This window comes from Humulus lupulus, chromosome 6 (assembly GCF_963169125.1).
Source record: "Humulus lupulus chromosome 6, drHumLupu1.1, whole genome shotgun sequence".
Lineage (NCBI taxonomy): Eukaryota > Viridiplantae > Streptophyta > Magnoliopsida > Rosales > Cannabaceae > Humulus > Humulus lupulus.
In genome coordinates this window covers 88,873,332-88,900,117 of record NC_084798.1, presented here as the reverse complement: position 1 = coordinate 88,900,117, position 26,786 = coordinate 88,873,332, and the positions used below count along the sequence as shown (strand labels likewise).

Sequence of the window (26,786 nt, the reverse complement as noted above, 5' to 3'; positions counted from 1 at the left end):
TGTCTTTTTATAATGTTCCATGTACATTAGACACCCCAAAGACAACAACAGGACAAAGCCTCTTGAATTTTCATAGAACTGAGGACTTTTCCTCCAAAAAAAAAAAATTGCAAGATCTATTGAAAATTCTTTTACATACCTAACTACAAATTGAAATTATAAAAAACTATGGTAAAATAAAACATAATAATCAAACAAGCAAAAACATGAAGTCTAGTTGAGGGATTTCATCAAACACATGAAGAGCATGAAAATCATTCAAGTGTACACATAACAGAAATAATGAATCATCCCTACTACACTAAATGAACATGCAAATTTTGTGAAAATGGTCATAAAAAAACATTAATACTCATCAACCAGTTGGGAGAAAAAATAAAAAATGAAGAACATGTTGCAAGAATGATAGGAAGAGAAAAAGAACTAGAACTTGGAGGAAGAGAATGCGAATGTGCATGGGTTGCTTTTGAATAGAATCGCTGGAGTGGTAGAGGAAATCACGCAAAGTCACTGGAGTGGTAGATGATCACCGGAGTTGCTGGAGTGCTTTGAGCTGTGAATATTTAAGGAGAGAAAGAGGGTTAAACGTGTGTTTTTTTTAGGAGGGAAACCTTAAAATGATAGGGGTATAATATGTATGTTGATTGGAATATTGGGTATTAATATAAGAAATTAAAATGGTGGGTGAAAATGAAAGTGGTTGACTATAAATGGGTACTATGTGTAAATTTTTTTTTTTTTTATAAAATACCGTTTATCATATGTGCATTATTATTGTATCATTCTCTTTATATTTCCATAATTGATACGTAATGCTTTAATTTATACTAATGAATAAGTAATTCTATGTCTATATATACAGACACCTATCCACTTGATTTTCTTAAAAAAAAAAAACACACTTATTATAATATTCTCAATCTCCTAATATAAAATAAAATAAAACTTGGTCGCCCAAGCTCATATTTGGTACTCTCTAAGAACTATACACCACTGATCTTATTATGCTTTTGGAATCATATTTGGTATTGTGGCTTTATGGTTCATATCATTGATTTGAATACTAAACAAATTCTGTAACTTAATATTTTAATTTCAATGAAATTTTTATTTTTTGCCTGATTAATTTTTTTTGAAGTATAATAGATTTTGAAATTATTAAAAATTATACGTAGTTGTGAGTATTAACTGGTCGTGTAGTAATAATTATAGGATTTATACTTTTTTGGACCTTGTGTTTCTTCTGATTACCTATTTTGACTCTGTGTTTTAAAAAATTCATTTTTGGACCCTATATTTTATAAAATAGTTCAAATAGGCCCTTAAACTCAATTTTTATGAAGAAAAAATCGAATATAACAACACAGTTTTTAAACAGAATGATTTTGTTTTTGTTTTGAATTATTAGTTTAGTGAATTATTTGTGATTTCAGTTGAGAAAACTTTGACCAAAATCGGGTTTAAGGTTCTATTTAAACCATTTTACAAAACATAAGGTCCAAAAAGTAATTTGACAAAACACAGGGTCCAAACAAATAATGAGACAAAATACAAGGTCTAAAAATGTATAAACCCATAATAATGAATCCTATAATGCTACTTAAATATTTTTGTGTAATGAAGTTATTGTCTTTTATTATATGAACAATTCTTTTTTATTTATTTTTATTACGGTTGATATACATTTTCTTTAAGTAAATATCTACATGACTGGCGGGACACTATTTCCTAGTTAATGTATTAATTGTTAAATGTGTATTTTTACCATATTTAATTGGATTTTTAATTTTTTTTATATTACGTTTGGTACTAAGTTTTGTTGATATTTTATGTCCTAATTAAAACTTAATTTTTTTGTAATATAATTTTATTATCAATAAAAGAATATAAATCATTTTTGACTTGGTCAATCACTTTACTTATATGTTTTATTTTCATGATTATTTGTGTAATATAAACTTCTATTAAATCCCGAACATATAACTAATCATATTTATAGTGACGTAATCACACTGAAATATAAATATGATTATATGTTCAAAAATAAGTTAGTCCTAAGATTAGTCAGTGCACGAGATTTACACTGACTTACCAATCTATGATATGCTCTACTTACACATTGTAGTGTTATGTTCTTTCCAGAACATTAGCAAATTACATAAGATCAGATGTATTTGTTACATCGAACTGGACCGATATTGACTTTAAATAGATAAATAAATGTATTGTTATTATCTAATATAGTCATATCATAAAGTTGACTATATGTAAATTCAATCTCAATTCTGAGTGGTTAGTATTCTAATTTATTGTATTGTTCAAGCCCTTTGATTTGTTTGTTAACAGCTTACCCTACGGATTAACCCATACTTACATCTTGGGGGCTTGGTAGTATAATTGAGTGGGAGTGTTAATCATAGATATGAACATCAATAACTTCTAGCAAGAAGTGAAATGATGATCACCTTAAAGCTTGATTCAACGCGTCAAATGATTGAGTGCTCATTTCGGTGATTAAAGTTTATGAAAATATCATTTACAAGGAACTTAGTAGTATTTAATGATAAAATACAATGAGGGGGTAAAACAGAAATATGAACCTGACTCAGTTGAAGATTATCTATAGAGGATTAAATGACAAATTATGGTCGTAACAATTGATAACGTATTTACTTTATGTGTAAAGCGTTCTATGAGTTCGAGAGTGCAATTCTGAGTCTTTAGTGGAGTCATGAGGAATTAATAAGGTAGTGAAATTATTCGATAGTAATTTTACAGTAACTTATTGGAGCTTGAATTCATGGGTCAATGGTCCCCATAATGCCTTTGATTAAATCATCTCGATAGTTTCGATTAATTGATTTAATTATCAATTAGGATTGTCAAAATTGGTTTGTGTCAATTTTGGATAATTTTACTAAGATGTGGAATTTAGAGAAGAAAAGAGAAATTTGAGAAAATTTATTAATTATGAAAAATTGGTGTCAAATTGATAAATAATATTAAATCAAGGTTCAAATTATAATTAGTTAATTTGAATAAATGGTTTAATTAATTAATTTTTGTTTAAATATAATTATAATTATATATATGTATATAAAGTTTTAATAAGATTTGGTTTATAAGGAAATCTGTTTACAATATATCTTATATTTATTTATTTAATTAATTAATAAGAGTTTTGTTTTATTATATAATTATAGAAAATAATAGTATTTGAATTTAAAGGCTTTTATGCTTTGAATTTAAAGATGGAAAAAATCTCAAGGCTTTGACAAACACTATAATATTAAGCTATATAGGGTATTTTAAGCTATTATTTTAATTATTTAATTAAATTAAATTAACCCTAAAATATTACCATAAATAAGTTCATAAGTCTAGGGTTTTAAGATCTTAAGTATTGAAAAAGCAAAAACCTAGACTCAAAAGACCTAGTGTGGCCACCCACTTCTTCTCTCTTTTTCTCTATAATTTTTCTATCTCATGTGTTGAGAATTTCCCATCCTTGTCTAGGTGATCAAAGGTAATTGTGGAAGTGTAACGCCCTGGATAACCAAGACCATTACACTATGTATTTTAAAGTAGTGCAAGACTTGCTAATCAAGTCGTTTGAATGTAAATGTGATCCTAAAGTCAAGTAACGAGTTAGGGTTAAAAGATTTTGATCATAAACGATTGTTTTTTAATAAAACAAATGTTTGATTCATGAGATCCCAAAAACAGGGTATAAGTGGTAAATACAACTCCCAAAAAATGTTACAACAAAAGCCAGTCTAATGGAAAAATACAGTTTAGAGCTCTATTCCTATAACTTTCCCTCGGCCGTGGCGGTCGAGCAGCTGGCGATGTACACTCCGCCCCCAGAGCTCTCCAACTCATGGTTGGTCCAATTTCCCTTTGCCTTTACCTGCACCACGTAGCACCCGTGAGCCAAGGCCCAACAAGAAAACTATAAACAACAAACACATATAGCAACAGTAGCATTCAATAAACTTTAATCCAACTAGTTCAATTATTTAGCAGAGTACAAGCATTAAGATAAACAATGGTAAATATATATTCTCAAGCATACATCTCAATCAATAGTACAAATGTTCAGGGTCGACGCCCTTAGGCCGAGCCCTCTATTTATTTTGCTGATCCCGGCTCGCTTAGGCCGAGCTGCGTTTGATACGCTTATCATCAGCCCCGACACCCTTAGGCCGTACTTTCATATAACGCATAACAACCATACAATCACACACTACATATATTCAATTAGTGGGAACCTCACTCCCGTTCACGACCACATGGGTGTAGTTTTCTTACCTCAAATCCAGATCGATAAATAAAGAGCGGTTTCGAGCACGATCCTTAGTCCTGAGCCTTAATGATAATCCTAGTCACAATAACAATGGGTAACTATCAATTTCTAATCCAAATAAATGTTTTGGAAACGAATACCAGCCTCTAAGACCTCGAATTCTACTAAACTGGGTAGTAGAATTTGTCCCGAGCGCTTAGGTTTGAATCCTCGAGCCTAAAACCTTAGCTGCCCTTTATTTCCTATATAGGGCCGCGAATTGCCCTTAAGGGTCGTGGCCCGCCCCTAGACAGAGGCCAGGACCTCCCTACTAGAGGCACAGGCCGCGACTTGCACCCCCTGGGTCGCGGCACGCCTAGCGAACAAAGGCATCCAACCTCTTCAAGCACGCGGGCCGCGGCGCTTGAAGAATAGGGCTGCGACCCGAGGCCCCAAGCCCAGAAATTCCCTCTTTTTCAGCGTTTTCCTTGAGCCTTGACCTTAAAATCCAACCCAAACCTTCAGCTAAACTCAGAATTGAACCTATAATTTCATCCTTACAACCTAGACATCATAACTAGCCTATAAACCAATTCTTACACCTATTAAACACCCAAAATCAACCAAAACCCAGAATTTATGCAAGCTCTAAACTCAACAATGATTCTGCAAAATTAATCAAATTAGGACCTGAAATCTTACCTAAATTCGTAGCTTAGATCCTCAAAACTTACTGAGTTTCCTAGCTTTAATTTCCTAGCTACCTTTAGTTCAATTCCCAGCTTGAATCCCTGGCTTTTCTCCTTCAAATCTCAAAATTTCCCCTTGAGTTCTAGAGAGGGAAAGAGAAAACGTTTATGGTGTGAGAGGGAGAGTTCTGTAGTTATCAGGTAAGTTATGTCTGTTTTTCCTAAATCATATTAAGCTTATCCTTTGACCAAAAAGTCCCAATTGCCCTTGGTGTTAACTTAGCCTCTTATTTGCCCTTAAGGGAAAAATGGTCATTTTGCCCCCAATTCTCGCTAATTCCTCGAGTCATCCTACCAATTGCCAATTAATTCTGTCATGCCCAACTAATTACCAAAAACTCACTTGTTACCTAATAAACCCCAAGATATATTCCAAATTTCCAAAATACCCCTAAGCTCACCCCGAGCCGGGTATTAAACCCCACGGTGACTATTTCGCTAATCCGCTCACTAGGATTGTCTTAAGCCATATACTACAAATACATCCTTATAATAATGTGGTCTCAACCATTTATCACATATAATCATATTTGTGCCCTTAATGGGCCAAAATTACAAATATGCACTTATAAACAGTAAATGGCCCACATGCATATCTAATACTCATAAACATGCATATAATACATTCACATAATCACATAAATCATGCATGCCACACAGTCACACATTTAACCAATTAAACACACACACATATCCAATTATGCCCTCCTGGCACACTAATCAAGGCACTAAACCCTATTAGCATTTTTGGGTCGTTACAGGAAGACTGTGTAGTTTGAAGATCCAGTTCACTCTCTCGTCATTACTCCGCAACAGAAAAGAATAAGAGTTAGAGATAGTGAATAAAGGAGTCTCAATATCTACTTCATAAAAGTAAGATTCTTAAACTCAGTTATTTGATTTATTTTATGAAATTCATTAGAAACATGTTTCTAGGTTGTTTTATATGTTAATTTGTTTAATGTATGAAACATACATGAAAATATTTATGATTCTGTAAAATGTATTCCCAACAAGTTTTGGGTCTAAATCTAAGTATGTAAAAATTATGACATGTTCCTAAAGCCATTAAGCCTAAGATCATAAAATTCAATAATATATTAAAATATTAGATTAGTCTCAAATATTCAATTATTAAGAGTTTAGAAAACTCTAATTTAGCAAGTTGCAATCATGCACTACACTAGCCACTAAAGAACCTAGTGCATTTTTGCTAAGTCTCATTTACTCACTACAAGACACTTGATTACTAAAATTTTAATAATCAAAAGTCATTAATTAGCCATAGAAGATTTTATAAGAGTTTTTTTTTTAGTAAAACTTGGCCTCATTAAAACCTCTTAAGAGCAAAACCCAGTGAAAAAGCTCAAAAGGGAAAAAAAGAGTACCAAGAAGATATCATTGATCAGTGACATCTGCCTGAATAATAGGTTCAATACAATGGGGATGACCAGGCCACCAAACATAGTGTTCATATGAAGATAATGCCAATTTTGCCAGCGAATGGGCTACACCATTGACACTCCCTGGACAATGAAAAAAATAATTACAGATCAAAATGATACCTCTAACAATAATGCTTAAGTGAGATAGATCAGATCGCTTCTGGTAAATTGGACAAATCACTTGAAGGCAATTTGACTCCACAAAAATGTTGCTAAAACCAAAATTTCTGTATGATTTCGAACTTTGCAGGATGGCCATGGCTTCAGCTATAACGGGACGATAAGTAGTAGTGGAAGGAAATATAATGGAGATAAGAGATGTTCTATTATGTTCTCGGAGAATCATGCCAAAACCCACTTTTTGTTATGATTGGTTAAATACATGGTGAAACTGGTTAGGCACGAAGAGGAGCAAAACCATAGCGATTTTACAAATGTCAACATGCGAGAGTTAAATTTAGGTATAGGCATTTATAAATCATATTTATGGGTCCAAAGTGTTTCTTTGGTGTATATGAGAGTACCCAAAAAGTTTGTGAGCAATTGGGGATGTTTTGAGATATGTTTTGGAGCATCAAGTCAGTGATAACAGTGATGCATTTCCTCTAGGAGGTGACACGTCGCTCGTTTGTGAATTAAACACCTAGGCAATGTGTCGCTTGATACTAGGTGACACATAGCCTGACAGGTGATGCATCGCCTCATGCCAGGCAACGTATCGCCTGGGCTGTCTGTACGAATCCATACAGTGACGTGTTTACCTCCAAAATTCATATTAAAATGCTCTATTCTCATTTGTTGAGTCTAATGAGGTTCCTATACTATTTAAAGGGTTCATTTGAGTTAATTTGTTACTTGGTCACTCAACTCTCTCTATCTCTCACTCTAAAAAGACCCCATCTCTCTCTCTCTCTCTCTAGCTTTCAAGATTTATAGTTTTCTCCAAGATCTTCATCAAGAAAGCTTGACTTGTATGAAGGTCCATGGCTTGTGAATCCCAATCTCATTCCATTGTTGTAGCTTCAAGTAATCTCAACGAGGAGGCTAGGAATAGAGATTTTTGGACAGCAAATATTCATTTGTGTCAAGCCTTATAACATTTGTGGTTCCCATAAAATTATAGTCTTACGATTTTATGTTTGAAGGTTCTTCTTCAAGAAAGGTCTACTCTACACTTTGTTTTTGTGTTTATGTACTTTACAATTATCTTCTATTAGAATTTAGATTACTTGTGATTATTGCTTTGAGTTGTATACTAAACCAAAGTTATAAGTCTCTAACCCCCAACACTTTCCTCATGGGACAATTTAAAGTTGCATCAGTATAAACTTTGTATAGATTATGAGAGAGAGCACACCATCCAAGCAGCAATGCATTGTAATGGGAGGTACCCAAATTGTCAGCATTAACAGCCAGAACATTGGCATGTTTGTAGCGGGTGTAGTAATCAATTGCCCAAGGTACATGGATATTATCTTGAAAATTAGTACCTTCATTGACTATCTTATTTCTATGGTACCACACTCTCCAAAGAACAGTAGCAAGAATATCCATTTCATCAATTGTCAATTTATTTGAGAGGTCCATCATGAATATATAAAAATCATCATATTGAGTGAAAAAAAACTCACCACACTTTTGAAACTTTCTCTGGTGGTCTTCAACGTGGAACATCCTCACAAAGCATGGTATATTGTCTCAGGTGCCAGCTTACATAATGGACATGTAGGATTCAAAGGCATGCAACGTTGATTTAGACAAAACATAGTGGGAAGACATTTGTGAGATGCTTTCCAAAGGAATAATTTGATTTTGGAAGGTTGCCGAAAAGCCCGTATATATTTCCACCACCCAGATGGGCCACAAGATGTTTTTACTTGAGACAACCCATGCTCACACACCATATGCCAGTATCCACTCCAGACTGTGTAGCACCCTGAATCCTCTTGATGCCATATTAGGCGATCTATAGACACAAAAGTAGATAATGGTGATAACATCAATTTCTTCCCTTAAGAAGGATCATTGGATTAAATCAAGATCCCATTCACTAGAGGCAACCAGAGAGTGTCAAAAATGTTGTGCTCTGACAACACTCTTGGGGAAATAGAGTGATGATCATAACCAGTGGGATCCATCTGTTGGAATAGATTGAGATATTCGCCGCTATGCCCTCTTGCCATCTGGACCCACTAACAAACAAATCGCATCCCCAAAGAATACTTCTCCATAAATACGATGATCTGGTGCTTGGAGGTGTCTGTAAGAACTAACTTGAATGATGATAAAATCCCTTCATTACCTTGGCCACTAGAAATTTAGGAAAGTTGTATAATCGCCAAGCTTGTTTAGCTATGAGAGCTTGATTAAACAAGAAAACGTTATGAAAACCAAGACTGCCGATGTTCTTGTTCTAGTAGCACAAGGCTTATATATCTCATGAATAAGGGATGAGGGAGTGCAGAATAAATTCATGGAGTAAGTGGGGATAGAAGGAATGACTGCTTTAATAAGTACATCCTCCCCCCCCCCCCCACCGAATAATTTATTCCAGATACGATCTTGAATATATTGGAAGAACCTTTTTTTTTTGTATTTCCTACAGAACACAGGAGACCCAAATATTTCTCATGACATGTAATCACATTAATATCCAATGTACCTGCCATAGAATCCCTGTCAGAGCCAGATACTTTAGAACTAGAGAACATTGTAGATTTTGAGAAATTAGCCAATTTTCTTGAGGCCATGCTATACCAACTGAGAATTTCCTTGAAACGTGAGCACGCTGCAGTTGAGGCTTTAAAGAAGAATAAACTATCCTTAGTGAAAAATAAGTGAGATATAGTGGGACTTGAGCGACCACAATAAATTCCTTAAAGTAATCTTACATCACAATCCTTCCTTACCAAAGTTGAGAGCCCTTCAACACATAAGAGGAAGAGAAACAGGGATAGGATATCCCCTTGTATGAAGTTGACAAAGATGGGAAGCCAAAGGAGGGACCTCCATTTGAAAACATTGGGAGGATGCTTCAGTATTCGTGAGATTTTTGGACTTTAGTGGGTCTACTTATGTAACTGCTAATAAGTATTTTATTAAGATATGCAATATGCATCATGAGTTGTATGACTTAGCACTTGATGACGAAGAGGATGACTTGTAGGGTGGCATGGTGTTGTACCCTAAAAGTTAGCACGAGTTTAATTACTCCGCTATGGGTACAGTTGGCAGATGAATATATGAAAAAGCAGCCAAGTAGAACCTCTGGTTAATGATGATGTGAGCAGCTCGAGTTGGGACTTGGAAATACGACATTCAGGTTATTATTAGACCACCTCTTAGGCTAACGGTCCAGTTCGAGACATATAGTGGCCAAATCCTCCTTAGGGCGCTCTGAATTTAATTCGAGCTAAGGTTCGGATAATTTTTTATCACCAACTCGGTGAAGATAGTTAGCTCGTGGAAACCTGGTCAGAATGCATACGGAAGGATCCTGAGAGACTTGGAAGCTTTTTATATGCTCATTGATGCATAGGTTGTATTGCCCATTTATCATTTATTATCTGAGATGGCAGAAGTATATTCTGTTATGCAATCATATCCCAATATAAATGGGAATTATCTATATTAAATGTATACCATATTTATGCACACGGTTACCCAAACCTGTCTAGGAAATTCCATTATAAATATCAGGGATAATGGACAGGGAAGGGGATGACCATTTTGTATTACTGAAACTCTGTAGAGATTGGGAGAGAAAAGCAATAATATTGTCTCGTGGACTAGGTGGATTTTAACCACTGAACCATGTAAAATTGTGTGTGTACGAAAGGGTTCTTATAATTTCATTGCAGTTTGCAAATAAGCACTAATATCCTTATTAGATTTCTCAATATACTGTTGGCGAAAAACTACGTAACCAGTTTGTTGCTATCATTGAGAGGAAATTAGTGCTTTACAAGTTTCATTTGACGTTCATCATGGTGGTTACTCGATCAATGCATGACAGCGAAATGGAACATCCTGGTGGACAAGAGGCACATCATACGACTGTTCCCACTGAAAAGGGCTCATATGTTCAGCAACGTCCTGGGAAGCAACCAGTGGGCCATGACGACACTAGGAGTTCAACGTCACTCCCACCAAATATTAATTCAGGATATTTAACTGCCGTCGAGATGGAGAATGCCCAATTAATGACCCATCTCGCTAGGGCAAACAGACAGATCGAGGAGGTCTTGGCTCGGTTACCCCCTCTTGCAACCGATGTTAATGTCGGAAAGAGGCAAAGTGGGTCTCATAAGTCCCACAGGAATAACCGGTTCAAGCCCAATTGTTCTGTTAGGACCACCACTCCGAGCTCTGAACCTTCAGAGTGAAATCACCGAAGTACTCGCCCACTAGTCATCATCGAAAATGTAGCGTCCCAAATTCGCTAATAAGGCTAGGGCCTTGATTAGTGTGCCGAGAGAGCAATAATTGATTTAATTATGCTAATATGTGAATTTAATGATTATGTGTTTATAAATGCATGTTTAGGTTAATTAAATATGCATGTGGGCCCCATATGGTTATTAGGGGAATATCTATAATTTTAGCCTGTTGAGGGCATAAATGTGATATATGTGTATATTGTGATTGATACCACGGGTGAGTGGTGATATATTTTTTATGCACGATCCGAGACGGTCCCAAGGAACAATTTAGTTATATAGTCAAAACGGGGTCGAATACTCGGCTCAGGAGGAGCCTTGGGGAATTTTGTAAATTATTTGTTTATATTGGGATTAAATGGGGATTTATCGGAACACTCGAGGAATTAGCGGGGTATGGAAAATGATGGGATTGCCCTTGGAGGCATTAAAAGGTTTAGAATGGACTTAAGGGTAGTTTGCATTTTAGGGACTTAGGTTGCTGAGGGTAGGCTTAACTGATCAAGAAAAAAATACACACTTCTAGAATTAAAAAAAAAGACAGAAACTCTATCTCCCTCAATATCTCTCTCGGTTCTCTCTCTCCCACTCCTTGGAACTTAGACGATGATGAAGCTTTGAGAGCTTTGGGCTAAAGAATTGAGGAGTTATACTGGATGTGCTTGGGGGAAATAGTTCAAGAGAGGAGATATCTCAGAGGTAAGATCCTAAATTTAAATTCTCTCTATTGAATTCTGATGGGAATCGGAAGTGGCATGTGAGCTGAACTATGATTTGGTTTTGATTATATGGAGAAGTTATGAGGTTGTTTATGGGATGGTTAGGATGCTTAGGCCGTATGGATAGGAAATATGGGATTAATTATGGGTTTAATTGATGGTTGGGGTATAAATTTTGGGTTTAAGCTCGAAGAAAAACACAGAAAAGATGTTGAATTTCTGGGTTTGGGAACTCGGGCCACGACCTTGTTCTTCAGGCGCTGCAACCCGTGTGCTCGAAGAGGATGGAGAAGCCTCTAAGTTGCCTAGGCGCGCCACGACTTTAGAGGGCATGCCGAAGCCCGTGTCCTCCAGCAAGGAGGGCTTTTCCCTCTGACTAGTAGTGGGTCGCGATCCTAAATAGAAATAAAAGGGAAATTGAGTTTTTTAGCTCGGGAACCCAAATGTTAAGGCTCGGGAAGGTTTCTACTACTCGGTTTAGTAGAATCCAAGGTCCTGGAGACTAGATTAATATTCTGAAGTTATTTATTGGTTTAAGGCTTGATGGATGGTTATTATGGATGTGCGTGGCTAGGATTTCAACGAAGCTCGGATTAGGAGACTGTGCTCGGGATTGCATTGACTTTTCAGCTCGGGACACATGTAAGAAAACTATTGGACAAGTAGAGTAGGGCATGGCCCTATTGTTTGTGTTTCAGGGTGCGACCCTATTGTTTATGCTTAATATATATTGTGGATATTTTTGATTATTATGCTATGTTATGCATGTTTGTGAGTGAATAGCGAAAGCTGAGAACAGAGAAGGTTGAGAACGACAAGGGGCCGGGATCGACGTAGAGCATGCTGAGTGCAGGTCATTAGGGCGAGGCTCTCCTAGGGTGGTGTATCAACCTGCTCAGTGAATACTACGAACCCAGGGCTTGGTAAAGCATCTGGGTCAACATTGGCCGCTAGGTGTTTAGACTGTTGGCTGTGTTGTTGTATATTGTGGATTGTTATGTATATGTTATATGATTTATGTTGAGTTTTCTTGCTGGGCTTCGGCTCACGGGTGCTCTATGGTGCAGGTAAGGGCAAAGGGAAGGTCGACCAACCATGAGTACGAAGAGCATGGAGCAACGGGTACATGTTTGGCCTACCTAGCTGCCACAGCCAGGGTTATTTTGGGAAAAGTACTGTAGTGAACCGTTTTGTCGCTTAGGTCGACCTTAATCGTATTTTTGAGTTGTGATGTATTTTTTAAACTGTATTTTGTGATCCCAACTGTATAGCTTTTCTATGATTTCAATGAAGGTTCAAATTTTCATAATTAATGTCAACAAATGAGTTTATTCCTATTTAGTTACACTTTTAACCTAACACCTCGATTAGCGAGCGAATGGCACATTTTTAACTCACATAGTAACGTCTCCAAGGAAGTAGGGCATTACAACTTGGTATCAGAGCCAGGTTTATGGTTAATGGAGATCGACTGAACATGTACACTCGCTACGAGTGACAAGCTCGACTCTGGTTTGGTTGGTAATTGATGAGTTATATGCTTAATTGCATGCTTAAGTTGCCCTGTTTGCCTAAATATATATAGATAAGGCATGGTGAATGTGTTGATATATGCATGATGTTAGGGCATGACCCCTTGATTGTTATATGTTATGTGTTATAAGTGGACTTGGTGGTTGTGGTTGATTGGTGAGAATGGGAGGTGGTTTTGGATGTTGTTGTCATGCCTGATGAGCATAGTCATTGATTGCAGGCATATTGCAGTAATGCCTCGGCGATCAATCAGACTCTGCGACAATAAGGCTGAGGATGACAACCAGGGTCAGGACCTTCCACCTGCCCCACCTAATTGACAACAGTTATTTTTCGAGATGGAAGCTAGACTTCATCAAACAGAAGAAGCGCTTCGATAGTTGAGGCAACAGGCCCCTCCTAAGGGCATTGGGTTACAGGTTCCACAGGCTGTGGCACCAATGCTAGCCCAGATTGTAATGGAAAATAGGTGGGAACCTTTGTATGAGAGGTTCAAGAAGCAACATCCTCCCACCTTCGAGGGTGGCCTAGACCCACTGCGGGTAGAGTAGTGGATGAACATGATTTCTTCCATCCTAGATTTCATGAAGGCAGAAGAGAATGAGAGAGTAGCCTGTGCTAGCTACATGATGAGAGAAGATGCCCGCATCTGGTGGGATGTTGTGTCTCAGAGAAGGAATGTTGCAGTCATGACTTTGGAGGAATTCATTAACATATTCAATGAGAAGTATTACAATGTCAGAGTTCGAGCTATGAAGGTTGATGAGTTTACTAACCTGACTCAGAACTGGATGACAGTCACAGAATATGCCTTGAAGTTTGACCAGTTAGCAAAGTTCGTGTCGAATTTGGTGCCTATTGACATGGCACGGAGAGATTGGTTTATGCGGGGATTGAATGTTATGATCACCCGTGACGTTAAGATAACCTTGGATCTGGGAAGTACAACCTATGCACAGGTAGTGGAGAAGGCCCTTACAACTGAGGGGGTCGAGGATTATATAGGAGAGAGGGCGCTGCTAGGTGCGATGCTCGAAGGATGATACCTCATTTTACTGGGTCTAGCTAGGGAAGTGGCCCCAGTGAGCAGAAGAGAAAGGCCCCAGACTCTTTTGTTCCTCCTGGCTCGGATAGGAGGTCACGTGGGTGCTTTCAGTGGCCGTCAGGGTAGGGGAGACAACTGGAGGAGTTTCCTAGTGTGTCCTCGGTGTAGACGACGACATTAGGGAGAGTACAAGATTAGGGCATGCTTTACTTATGGGAGCATTAGTCACCTGAGGAAGGAATGCCCACAAGCCAGAAAAGAAGAACCAAACTAGAGCGACAACCTCACTCCTGCCAGAGTATTTACCTTGACCCAGACTGAGGCTGAAGCTAGTCCCTCGGCCGTGACAGGTTAGATTTCTAGTGCTAGTTCTTCTTTTACTGCATTTATTGACTCAGGGGCTACTCATTCTTTTATATCTGCTAGAGTGATAGATTAGCTGTGTAGACCTAGTGATTTGTATGCTAGGGGATTTCAGACTTTGTTGCCGACTGAGGAACTGGTAATCTCTAGGAGATGGGTTAGAGCATTACCAGTAGAGATAGACAGTAGGGAGTTGTCTGTGGATCTGATTGAGCTAGCAATGGATGACTTTGATATGATTCTAGGGATGGATTGGTTATCAAAGTACGGGGCGACGATTGACTGCAAGGGCATGATGGTGACCTTTGAACCAGAAGGGGAGGTACCCTTTGTCTTCGTGGGGACAGTGAGTGGACCGCGAGTACCTATGATTTTGGCACTGAAGGATAGAGACCTAATGCAAGAGGGTGGCATAGGATCCCTAGCGAACATAGTGGATACTTAAAGAGTTGTTTCAGTTGGACCGGAGGAGACCAGATTAGTATGTGAGTTCCCTGATTTGTTCCCCGCAGACTTGCCAGGGTTGCCACCACACCGAGAGATCGAGTTTGTCATTGAATTAGCACCAGGGGCGGAGCCAGTATTTAGAAAACCTTATAGAATGGCTTCGGCAGAGTTGAAGGAACTAAAGATTCAGCTGCAAGAGTTACTGGATTTGGGATTCATCAGACCGAGTTTTTCGCCGTGGGGTGCTCCAGTGTTGTTTGTCAAGAAGAAGGATGGATCCTTAAGGATGTGTATAGAATACAGAGAGTTGAATAAGTTGATCATTAAGAACAAGACCCACTACCTAGGATCGACGACTTGTTTGAGCAGATACAAGGGAAGATAATGTTCTCTAAGATTGACCTTCGGTCAGGCTACCACCAGTTAAGGATTAAAGAGGAGGACATACCAAAGACCGCTTTCCGCACAAGGTTTTGACACTATGAATTCTTGGTCATGTCGTTTGGATTAACTAATGCCCCAACAACCTTTATGGAATTGATGAATAGTGTCTTCAAGGATTATCTGGACAAGTTTGTGATCGTATTCATTGATGAGATACTGGTGTGCTCTCAGTCAGAGACAGAGCACGAGCAGCATTTACGCCTGGTACTACAATGGTTGAAAGAACATATGTTATATGCTAAGTTCAGCAAGTGTGAGTCTTGGCGGCCCCAAGTAACATTTTTGGGCCAAATTGTTAGCAAGGAGGGGATTCTCGTTGACCCAAGTAAGATTGAGGTAGTGAGGGTTTGGCCCAGGCCGAGCAGTGTACCAGAGGTTAGAAGCTTTTTGGGATTGACAGGGTAATATTGGACAAATAGGTGTGAGAACAATTTCAAGGAGTTGAAGCGGCGACTGATCGCCGCTCCAGTATTGGGTCTGCCGTCAGACAATGAGAAGTTTGTAGTCTACTATGATGTTTCTAGGCAAGGTTTGGGGAGTGTATTGATGCAAGCCGAAAAGGTAATAGCCTACGCATCGAGAGAGTTGAAGGAGTATGAGCAGATGTATCTCACACATGATCTGGAATTGGCAGTGGTGGTATTTGCACTAAAGGTTTGGAGAAATTATTTGTATGGAGAGAAGTGCGAAATATACACCGACCATAAGAGTTTGAAATACTTCTTTACTCAGAAGGATGTGAATATGCGCCAGAGGCGTTGGCTGGAATTGGTAAAGGATTAAGATTGCGATATTCTATACCATCCTGGGAAGGTCAATGTGGTGGCTGATGCACTGAGTTGAAATAGCCGAGGACAATTATTCACTTTGAGGCAGATATCAGATAAGTTAGTTGAAGAGATGACTAAAGCAGGTATTGAGTTGGTAGTTGGATAGCTAGCCAACATCACTCTTCAGTCTACGCTCCTTGAAAGGATCAATGAGACATAGGGGAAGGATCCTTAGTTGAGAAACAACACAAAGAGGGCGTCTTAGCCGGAGCGGCTAAGGACTTTTCTATTTTAGAGATGAGATTACTGAAGCACAAAGGCCAGATTTGCGTTCCGATGGATTCTGGTATCTGGCTAGAGATCTTAGATGAGTCTCATACCACTCCCTATTGTTTACATCCAGGTACGACGAAGATGTACCAAGATTTGAGAACTTTGTATTGGTGGCCGGGAATGAAGAGGGTTGTGGTGGATTATGTGGCCAAGTGTTTGACTTGTCAGCAAGTAAAGGCTGAACATCAAAGGCCAACAGGGTTGCTGCAGCCTCTAGGGATTCTAGAATGGAAATGGGAGAATATTATCATGGACGTCGTGGTTGGATTACTGAAAATTGTGGGACAGCATGATTCAGTGTGTGTGATTGTGGATAGGTACACCAAGTCAGCCCACTTTTTTTCTGTTAAGACAACTTGTACTGTGGATCAGTATGCTAAACTGTATGTGAAGGAAATTGTGTGACTTCATGGGGCTCTGAGGTCGATAGTATCCGACAAGGACCCAACCTTCACCTCCAAGATTTTGGAGAGCCTGTAGAAGGCTACGGGTACACAGTTGCGCTTCAGTACTGCTTATCATCCTCAGATGGATGGACTGTCTGAGAGGACGATTCAGATACTGGAAGATATGCTACGAGCCTACGTACTTGATTTTGGGGGATCTTGGAGTAGTATCACCCTTTGATTGAGTTTACGTACAATAACAGTTATCATGCAACTATCAGAGTGGCTCCAGATGAGATGTTATATGGGAGGAAGTGCAGATCACCCATCCATTGGGATGAGATAGGTGAGAGGAGCTATCTAGGTCCTGAGGTTGTTCAGAGGATCAATGAGGCAATTGAGAAGATTAGAGCTTGAATGCTCGCCTCCCAGAGTCAGCAGAAAAGTTACTCAGACTTGAGATGCAGGAGCATAGAGTTTCAGGTCGAGGACCATGTGTTTCTCAGAGTTTCTCCCTTGAGAGGGGTGAAATGGTTTGGAGTAAGGGGCAAGTTGAGCCCTAGGTTTGTTGGCCCCTTTGAGATTCTGAAATAGGTTGGAGAGGTAGCTTACAGATTGGTGATGCCTCCAGCCCTATCAGGGGTTCACAATGTGTTTCACGTATCCATGCTCCGGAAGTATGTGTCAGAGTCTACGCACGTGCTGAGTTATGAGAACTTGGAGCTGGATCAGGATTTATCGTACGAAGAGAAGCCAATTCAGATTTTAAACCAAAAGGATAGAGTCTTGTGGAGCAAGACCATCGCCATAGTGAAAGTACTATGGAGGAACATTAAAGTGGAAGAGGCAACATGGAAACTTGAGACAGATATGCGGGATTGGTATCCCGAGTTATTCAGGTAATTTCGAGGATGAAATTTATGTAAGGAGGGGATAGTTGTAGCATCCCAATTTTGCTAATAAGGTTAGGGCCTTGATTAGCATGCCGGGAGGGCAATAATTGATTTAATTATGCTAATATGTGAATTTAATGATTATGTGATTAGAAATGCATGTTTAGGTGAATTAAATATGCATGTGGGCCCCATCTGGTTATTAAGGGCATATCTGTAATTTTAGCCTGTTGAGGGCATAAATGTGATATATGTGTATCTTGTGATTGATACCATGGGTGAGTGGTGATATATTTTTTATGCACAATCCGAGACGGTCCCAAAGAGCAGTTTAGTTAAATAGTCAAAACAGGGTCAAATACTCGGCTCAGGAGGAGCATAGGGGAATTTCAGAAATATAAAATGTGTTCGGAAATTACTGGGTAATGGGTAGTAATTTAGCAATTATTTGTTTATATTGGGATTAAATGGGGATTTATAGGAACACTCGAGGAATTAGTGGGGTATGGCAAATGATGGGATTGCCCTTGGAGGCATTAAAAGATTTAGAATGGACTTAAGGGTAGTTTGGGCATTTTAGGAACTTAGGTGGCTGAGGGTAGGCTTAACTGACCAGGAAAAAAATACACACTTCTAGAATTAAAAAAAGGACAGAAACTCTCTCTCCCTCATTATCTCTCTCGGTTCTCTCTCTCCCTCTCATTGGAACTTACAGGATGATGATGCTTTGAGAGATTTGGGCTAAAGAATTGAAGAGTTATACTTGATGTTCTTGGGGGAAACAGTGCTTAGGATTGCATTGACTTTTCAACTCGAGACATAGGTAAGAAAATTGTTGTACCCGTAGAGCAAGGCATGGCCCTATTGTTTGTGTTTTAGGGCGCGGCCTTATTGTTTATGCTTAATATATATTGTGGATATCTGTGATTATTATGCTATGCTATGCATGTTTGTGATTGAAAGGCGAAGGCTGAGAACAACGAAGGCCGAGAATGGTGAAGGCCGAGAATGGTGAAGGCCGAGAACGGCAAGAAACCGGGTAAGACAAGGGGCCGGGATCGACGTTGAGCACGCTGCTGTTAGGGCGAGACCCTCCTAGGGTGTTGTATCCACCCGCTCGATGAAGACCGTGAACCCAGAGCTAGGTAAAGTGTCTGGGTCGGTGTTGGCCGCTATGTGTTTAGCTCGTTGGCTTTGTTGTTGTATACTGTGGATTTTTATGTATATGTTATATGTTTTATGTTGAGTTTTCTTCCTGGGCTTCAGGTCACGGGTGCTTTGTGGTGTAGGTAAGGGCAAAGGGAAGGTCGACCATCCATGAGTACGGAGAGCGTTGAGCGACGGGTACATGTGCGACTTACCTGGCTGCCACTGGCAGGGTTATTTTGGGAAAAGTACTGTAGTGATCCGTTTTGTCGCTTAGGTTGACCTTAATTGTATTTTTAAGTTGTGATGTATTTTCTAAATAGTATTTTGGGATCCCAACTGTATAAATTTTCTGTGATTTCAATGAAGGTTCAAATTTTCATAATTAACGTCAATAAACGAGTTTTATTCCAGTTTAATCACACTTTTAACCTAAAACCTCGATTAGCTAACTAATGGCACATTTTTAACTTACATAGTAACGTCTCTAAGGAAGTAGGGTGTTACAGGAACCATCATCCACATAGCAGTCAGTCGGTCAGAATTGCGACCCCCACCTTCGTGCCTTCTGCACAGATTCCTAGGAATGCCCATATTAACCCACCAGGGCGGGCTGGAAAAGGTCACAGAGACAAAACGCCCTAGAAAATCCTCCTGCACCGTGATCAAAACCCATGGCACAGAGAACTCGGGACAATGGGGTAGAACTGAGGTGACTTCATTTAGTTCGTCCTGATGGAACGAGGATAGCCTCACCAATAAGACATCCTCCATCATCGATTAGACATCCTACACCACTGCGCCCACAAAAAGACGCTCCAGCTCGTGGAAATAGTAGGATAAATCCTCCCTTGTCAGTAGACACTTACGTCCCAGGGGCACGTGTTGATAACCCAGGTCCTTGATGTCAGCCGCGGGCTGTAAGTTTTGCAAATGGAAGTTACTGGATGGGGAGCCAACGTGGAGACAGGTTTGAGAGCAACCGGAGGAATTACCTTAGCTCAGCACAAAGTCCTCGGTACGATCCACAGCCCGACCTGCATGATCATCTGAATTCACAAAGGAGGTATCTAGCTCACAATAATGATATGAGTTATACTCAACATGAGGGAGGTTCGTCAATCGTACGCGACAATGGGAATGCCCCACCTAACCAAGATTGAACTTGGAGGGAGAACAACCCATCAAACGTGCACAATAGGATGGGAGCTGGTGAACAGCCCCCAACTAACCTAGAGACCAAAGAAAACCCTCGAATGATTGGCTTTGATGGAAGAGCAGATGAAGAAGCTCTTATATGGAAAAAGGATTAATGATTGTGACTTTTTTGAGGAGCTCGAAACTTTCACTTCGAAAATTGCAACAGCTGTGTATCCTATTGGCTTTAGGATGCCAAACATGCCATCATTTGATGGAAACACAGATCCATCCGACCACCTCGAGATGTTCAATATGTTGATGATGGCCCATAATGTCGGAATTGACCTAAGGTGTATTCTGTTCCCCACAACTCTGATCGGACCTGCCAGTGAGTGGTTCAAGAAGTACAAAATATATTCGATAAGTTCTTGGAAGAAGCTGTCTTCTGAGTTCAAGAAAGTGCTCTGAGCTTCAAAGGCAGGTCGCGTGGAGGCCGACTAATTGGCCAACATAAAACAACAACCTGGTGAGTCTTTGGAAGCATATCTGAGCAGATTCGCCAACATTATAGAATGAGCTAGAGACACTGATGATATCTCCAAGCTCTTGGCGGTGAGAACATGAATCTTGGTGGGAGGCGATCTATGGCAGGAACTCTAGCAGAAAGGGGTTAAAAGTGTAGATGAGTTCTTGGTTTGAGCTCAGAAGTGGATAATCTAGGAAGAGGCGCGATTTGTTGTCGTAGGAACCAGCCAGGCCTCTTTTCAGCCTGCTTGAGCGGCGACAGGTGTTGCAGCTACGACTCAACCTGATACCCAGAATAACCAAGAGAGAAACCACAAGAGAAAAAGGAATGGCGAGGGCGACCAGAATGACACAAAGAAGAATAAGTCTGGGAAAAAATTCAAGCCCGTTTATGCCACCTACACTGACCTAACGGATACACAGGAACATATCTTCCTGACAAACTCTAATCGCCTTCCGTGGAAGAAACCAGAACCTTTAAGGCATCAGAGGGCGAAGAGAGATCCCTCAAAGTTTTGCTGATACCACAATGACATCGGTCATAATGACAATGATTGTCGAAAGCTAAAGGATAAGATAGAGGCACTCATTCGGGCTGGACCAATAGACCAATACGTTCGAAATCGAGTTGTTCTCAATTAGTCTGCCAGGCAGAATTCTCGTCTAGCTCCGAAAGCTCAAGCAGGTTAGTTGAGGACTTAGATGGAAAAGATGAATCAAAATCAAGTCGACACTCCCCCAATAGTAGGAGGAGCCCAAAAGAGGTATATATAGGAGCTAAAAATTCATAACGGTGTGGAATATATCCTGGAGCAGTGGTTATCAAAACAATTGCGGTTGGAAAAACTACCAATCATCTTGGGGAAGGTACGACCGGAAGCATTGGAAGAGGAAGTAGCTCACCTATTGAAATGCAGATTTATCAAAGAAACAAAATACCCGATCTAGGTTGCTAACCCCATTCTGGTCCCAAAGCCGAACGAAAAGTGGAGAACCTGCATTGATTTTGTCGATCTCTACAAAGCTTGTCTTGAGGACTGTTTCCAATTACCAAGAATTGATCACTTGGTAGACGCCACAGCCGGTCAAGAGCTCATGTATTTCATGGACTTGTATTCTAGATATAACCAGATCGTGATGAACCCTGCAGACCAAGAGCATACCAGCTTCATGACTGAGCATAACGTATACTGCTACAAAGTTATGTTATTCGGGCTGTAGAATGCCGGTGCTACATTCCAACGATTAGTCAATAAAATGTTCACTAACCAGATTGGGAGAAACCTAGAGGTGTATGTCGATGATATGCTTGTTAAATCAAAGACTGCCAGTAACATTAGTGTTTCTTTTAACAGTACAAAGATCCTTTAAAAATTTAGAGTGGGCGGGAATTTGTTTATGGCATCTAAGAATGGATATTGATACTAACTTGTTTGAAAACTTCTAAGATGTCATTATATTGGCCACCTTTTTTAATTGGAAGTAATATTTGTGGGAATGGGGCTTTTGGAATGAAAGGATGGATTGGAGTTTCCTTGTTTGAAGAGTCATTAGAACTAGAAGGCTGACTCTTTTCTTTTTCTTTTCCTTTTTCAACCTCGAGTATGTAATTGGGTTTGACAATTTTCTTTCCGGACCTAAGACTTAAAATTGATTTGACTTCTCCATTATGACTAGACTTTCCTATCTCATATTGACCTTTTGGATTAGGGATAGGTTGACTAGGAAATGTTCCTTTTTCTCTATTAGCTAAAGCAGTATCGAGTTGTCCTACTTGTGTCTCGAGTTTGGTAATTGATTGAGATTGATTTTGTAGAATTTGTTGAGTGGATTGCATAAATTGTTGTAAAGTATCTTCTAAGGAAGGTTTCCTTTGTTGAGGATATGGTTGATTTTGTGGGCCATGAGTTTGGTTTTGTGTGTTATATTGGTGCCCTTGATTCATTTGAGGTTGGTTTTGTCTCCATGAAAAGCTTGGATGGTTTCTTCAATTTGGATTGTAGGTGGATGAAAATGGGCTATCATTTGGTTTCCCATAAGCATGAAGAGCATTGGCCTCCTCAGAAAAGACTTCTTGGTAGGAAGGACATGATTGGACATTATGGCAAGGACTAGAACATATATAACAAACATCTTTTATTGGTTGTACTGGAGAGTTTATAGTTTGACTTATGGATAAAGCTTCTACTTTTCTCTCTAATTTGTCTAAGGATGTTCTTAAGTCTAATTCCTCTTTTACTTCATACCTTCCTCCTCTTTTTGGAGAATTAGTTGACCTAGACCTAGGATCAAAATAATTCCATTGTTGTCAATTGACAAATAAATCTTCAAGGGCGTCCCAAGCCTCTTGTCCTTGAAATTTTAAATAATTTCCAGTATGCATAGATTGAATCATTTGACGATTAGAGGGAGTCAAACCATCATAAAAATATTTTACAAGTCTCCATTTTTCAAAACCACGATGAGGACATTTTAATAATAAATCTTTAAATCTTTCCCAACATTCATAAAACTCTTCATTATCTTTTTGAAAAAACTCGGAGATTTCTCTCCTTAGACTATGAGTTTTAGACATAGGAAAAAATTTCAGCAAGAATTTATTATAAAGTTGATCCCATGTAGTTATAGACCCCGTGGGAAGGGAATTTAACCAAACTTTTGATTTTTCTTTTAATGAAAAAGGGAACAATCTTAGTTTGACCGACTCATCACAAAATTTTTGAAATTTAAATGTTGGGCAAATTTCTAAGAAATCTTTGACATGCATGTAAGGATCCTCTCTATCTAACCCATAAAAAGATGTCAACAATTGAATGATTGATGATTTAAGCTCAAAATGGGCAGCAGAAGTGGTAGGAAGAACGATACATGAATGAGCATTAGATGAAATAGGTGCAAAATATTAAAGCAAAGTTTTTTCAGGCACAACATTTCCATCAATAGGATTAGCAATTGGTTCCATGATGTTCAAATTTTTACTAACACTTTCAATTTCAAACAAAGATAAACGTCTTTTTATTAATCGATTTTTAGAGTTACGTTCCCAATGATGAATACAATTTTAACAAACAAAGCAACAAAGATAATCTCAAACAAACAATTTTATGATGTGGAAGATCAGTTATAATCGCAACCACAGAGCATACTTAGAATTATTTTTTTTAGAGATTTTACAACAATATAATTTTTATGGTTCACTTTTTCCCAGGCCTATTTGATTCCACTTACTCGCACACTACTAACAACTCCCTGAGGTTAATTAGTAGAGGCGGATTGGGAATTTTGTTCAAATTTCCATTAAGCAGAAACTGCTTATGGTGAAAGGACAAGATTTAGGTTATTTTTTCAAGTATTTTTTCGCAATTACACACTATTATGATAAAAGACAGAAAAATAAGGTAAAATTAAATAAGATTATAAAGAATTGAGCAAGAGTAGGGAGGCATAACATGCCATCAACTATAACAAAAATAAGGTAAAAATTAGGAGGCACAAGTGGCATCAACTAAAACATAAGATAAAAGATTAAGAGGCAAAATTGCCATCAGCTAGCCAGGAGGCAAAATTGCCATCGACTAGTAACTTGCAAAAATAAAATAAAATAAAAACTACAACAAGATAAATAAAAAAAGTTACAACAAAGGTTAGGCGGCACACGTGCCGTCAACTAAAAAAGATATACAAGGAACACAGTTACAACAAAATCAGGAGGCACAAGTTCCATCAACTATAAAATTAAAAAGATAGATTGATAAGAGGCACAAGTGCCGTCAACTAGAAAACAATAAATATAAATCTATAAGTAAGTTTTTTTATGGGTGGTAGAACCGTCCCAAATTTTCTTTTTATCTTTTTTTTTTTAGTTTATATAAGTATATATAATTTTTTTTAAAGTGAAAAAATTAAAATAACTAGTAGAAGAATTTACTAAACTTGAGATAAATTTCGTTTCTTTTCTTGCAACTCTTCGGCAACGGCGCCAAAAACTTGATGGACCCAAAATGGGTATGTTTTTAGAATTTATAACTAGCAAGCGCACAAATCGTATATGAAATATAGTGTTCGTGTAAGCACGAGATCGAACCCAAATGAGTTGTCTAAAATAAAAAAGAAAACTATTTTAAACCAAAATTAATAAATTCTAACCTAGCTCCAAAGATTGATGAGATTTAATGTCATGAACATAAAATAAAAGATTTAAAATAAACCTCTTTAAGAGAATACAAATAAACCAATAATAATTTTGAAAATAAGTGTTAAAAGGAAAGATTATTAAGATACTAGAATCCACAAAATGTAAGTTTAATAATACTTATTAGTATATTGATTCCCAAGTTTTAGTGATAGTTAAAATAAGTTAAACTATCATTTTCCAAATAGCTTTATAATTTTAAGCACAAATTACTTCTAAAAAGATAGGATTTTTCTTCACTTTTCAAAAAGTATAATTTCAAAGTATTTAATGTGAATCAACCTAATGAAACAACAAAAAATCAAATAACATTATTTATAAGGAAAACATAATATTTTTGTTCTACGAATTGGATGTATACAATTTCATGACACTTCTTACACAAAGAATATTATGTTTTACAAAAATAAAGAACAAAGTGGAATATTATCTAACAATCCAAAATATGAGATATTAAAGATGAAAGACATATATGAAGAAGAAAAATTCATAAACTTTGTTGCATTACAAGAGAAATCAACATACAACATAAATATTATCTAGTTACAAGTTGCTTCATCATGATCTTAATAATCTTATGAAAAAGATTAGAAGCACATAACTAGAATAGAAATTACAAAATAAACAAAATACATACTTGAAAATGCTCTTGAAAAATCCCAAAATGGAAGAGAGAATGGTAGACATAAAATGGTAGAAAAGAATATGGTAACCAAAAATTAAGCACCCTAAAATGGTCTTGAAATTCCATATTTATAGCCAAAATGAGAGCATTAAAATAATCAACTTAAATTAATTAAATAAAGTAAATATGGCATATAGGGGTAAATTATAGGGTGTAATGATGATTTTTGTGGTGAAATATGTGGAAAAATTGGGTAAAAAGTTGGCATTTTTGGGCAAAGGGGACAAGGGGACAAGGGTACATTGTGGGCTCAAGAGAAGGGTGTTGGTGACTGGTCGGGTGGCTGGGCCAGGTGGTTCAGGCAGCTAGGAGGCTGCTGAGCTCGGTTGGGCTTGGCTAGAGGCAGGCCCACGTTGGTGCCGGGCTCGGGCCTGGGAGGCTGCTGAAGTGTGTGGGCCGGTTTGTTGGCAGCAAGAGCCCAACGGCTGGGAAAACTTCAGGAGGCAGGTGGGTGGCAAGGGGCTTCTGGTGTTGGGCCGAAGCTGGGCAGAGGGTAGGCAGGCCCGTGGTCTGGCAAGAGAGGAAACATGACTAGGGCTTACTAGGCCAGGCGGCTGGAAGGAGCAGGAGGCCTGAATGGGCCTGGTTCTTGGGCTGAAGAGAAGGCTGGGCAGGCCTCCTTGGGCCTAAGAAAAATGACATTTTTTTTCTGTTATTTTCTTTTTAAAACTACACTTGTTTCTCTTCAAGCATAACAAAAATGCAAAGTTCATCCTACAAAATAAGTAAACATTAAATTATAATAAAATATTTTCAATTATAAAATAAATCATATTAAATCCATGAAAATATTAATTAAAAATTAAATTACTTTGGCAATTAAGTTCAATAAAATTACATTTTAAAATTTTAATCTAAAATACTAATTTCAAATAATTAAACTACAACATATTATAACAAAATATCTATAAAAACACACAAAAGTATATGAAATCATGATAAGACTAATAAATTCAAAATTACTTTAAAACTTAATAAATTAATTCAAAATTCAAGAACTAAGCAACAATTAGCATATAAAATATGGTAAAATAACTCTATTTTGTAGAGTTATCACACAACCAGAAAGTTACATGACGATCGAAAGGGCACAAGAAAGTTGTTGTATCAAGCTCTGTGTTACGTTATGGTTGAAGGGATTCTATTTCGACGAGGGCATTCACTACCTCTCCTACGGTGTGTTCTGCCCGAGGAAGCGCAGACTACCTTGCAATACACGAAGGCTTCTGCGAAGACCATACTGGCGG

General features: G+C 38.2%; 1 non-coding gene across 1 annotated transcript; it reads left to right on the top strand.

Moving 5' to 3' along the window:
- Positions 1-23,115: 23,115 nt before the first annotated feature.
- On the top strand, positions 23,116-23,222 carry LOC133787327 (small nucleolar RNA R71). The gene has a single exon (XR_009872355.1). It is a non-coding gene; the product is annotated as a small nucleolar RNA R71 (small nucleolar RNA).
- The last annotated feature ends 3,564 nt before the right edge of the window (positions 23,223-26,786 follow it).